The sequence below is a fragment of the Orycteropus afer genome, unplaced genomic scaffold, assembly GCF_000298275.1.
Source record: "Orycteropus afer afer isolate SDZICR_OR568_19922 unplaced genomic scaffold, OryAfe1.0 scaffold00650, whole genome shotgun sequence".
Lineage (NCBI taxonomy): Eukaryota > Metazoa > Chordata > Mammalia > Tubulidentata > Orycteropodidae > Orycteropus > Orycteropus afer.
This window is the reverse complement of record NW_006922237.1, coordinates 933890-936162: the sequence shown is the minus strand read 5'-3', so window position 1 is coordinate 936162 and position 2273 is coordinate 933890.

The following is a 2273-nucleotide window of genomic DNA, read 5'->3' as shown; positions in this document are numbered from 1 at the left end:
ATGCAGTCAACTGATTTATGACAAAGGCACAAAGGTAATTTGATGGAAAAAGTATCATCATTTCAACAAATAGTGTTAGAACAAATGGATGTTAAAATGCAAATAGTAACACACAAATCCAAATACATAACTCACAATTTACATAAAACAGTAAGTGAAAATGCTGTTGTTGTTGTTGTTAAGTGCCGTCTAGTTGGCTCTTACCCATAGTGACCTTCTATACAACAGAGCACTGCCTGGTCCTATGCCATCCTCACACCCTTGCCATGCTTGAGTTCATCTTTGCAGCTGCTGTGTCAGTTCATCTCACTGAGGGTCCTCCCCTTGTTTGCTAACCCTCTGATTTAGCAAGCATGGTATCCTTCTCCCTAGAATAGTCCCAACTGAGAACATAACCATCGTAGATAAGACAAAGTCTGGTCATTCTTGCTTCTAAGGAACATTCTTGCTGCACTTCTTCAGGGCCAGATTTGTTTGTCCTTCTAGAAGTCCATGTTACTTTCAGTATTCTTTGCCAACACAATTCAAAGGCATTAACTCTTCTTCAATTCTCCTTTGTCATTATCCAGCGTTCACATGACTATGAGGTAATTGATAATACCATGGTTTGGGTAAGGTGCACCTTAGTCTTCAAAGTGACATATTTGCTTCTTAACACTTTAAAGAGGACTTTTGCAACAGAACACTCCAGTGCAATTTGTTGTATTATTTATTTTTATTTTTTGGTAATGTATATTTACATTCATTTTCCAAACAACATTCATACACATTTTATCTCATGACAATGGTTGCAAAATCCACAATGTAACATCCCTCTTCCCGCTTCCTCCCTGCGATCACCTTTTTCCTGTGTCCTTCTTTTCCATGAATTCCTGCCTTCTGAGCTATTTCTTTTTGCAAATATTTCCCTTCTGACTTCCTATGGTTGATTTTGCTAAGGAACAGCTACCTGGTGTAAATTTTCCCCTAATACACCTGTCTATTCTCGGAAACCCAAGGAGGGGTCGCTATGAGTCGGGGCCAACTCGATGGCAAATAACAACAACAACAACAATTGTTTGGCTGGAAGCCCCAAGAGTGAGTTCAGTTCCAGGCTCAAACGTTGACTAGGACATATAGTATTGAAGGTTTTACCAGTCTCTATAAAAACAGTGGGGCTCTGGTGAAATAGTGCCTAAGGCATTTTACAGCTAACCAGAAGTCTGGTGGTTCAAACCCACCAGTCACTCCTTAGAAGGAATACTGGGCAATATACTTCTATAGAGATACTACCTTACAAACCCAAGGAGGGGTCACTCTTAATTGGAATTGACTTTAGGGCAGTGAGTTTGGTTTTGGTATAAGACCAGTAAGTCATGTCTTTTTCATGATTTTTAATTTTGTTCCACATTTTTCTTCACCTCCATCCAGGATTGTCTATATTGATCCTGAGTAGTTGACAGTAGTGCCCAGGCACATCTAGTTCTTCTGGTCTCAAGGTCATGTAGGTTGAGGTTTTTATTATCTACTAATCTCTTGGATTAATTGATTCCAGCAAAATTGTTCATATACAAGTGCAAGTTGAAGCTAAAGAAAATTAAAACAAGTCCACAGCAGCCCAAATATGGCCTTGATTATATCCCAATTGAATTTAGAGACTATCTGAAGAGTAGATTTGGTTCATTGAACACAAGTGACCAAAGACCCAATGAGTTGTGGGATGACATCATGAACATCCTACATGAAGAAAGCAAAATGTCATTATAAAGAAAGGAGAAAAAGACTAAAATAGATGTCAGAAGCACCTCTGAAAATTGCTTTTGAAAGGAGAGCAGTTAACGTGAATGGAACAAATTATGAAATAAAAGAGCTGAACAGATTTCAAAGGATGCCTTGAGAAGACAAAGGAAAGCATTATAATGAAATGTGCAAAGACCTGGAAATTTAAAAAAAAAAAAAAAAGCATGAACTTGTTTGGCATTTCTCAAGCTGAAAGAACATAAGGAAAAATTCAAGCCTCAAATTGCAATATTGAAAGAGTCTATGGACAATATATTGAAGCATACAAGAAGCATGAAAAGAAGATGGAAGGAATATATAGAGTCACTGTGCAAAAAAAAGAATTGATTGACCCTCAGTCATTTCAGAAATTAGCATATTATCAAGAACCAATGGTTTTGAAGGAAGAAGCCCAAGCTACACTGAAAGAATTGGTGAAAAACAGGCTACTGCAATTGATGTAAATCCCATTGAGATGTTTCAACATATGGTTGCAATGCTAGAAGCACTTATTT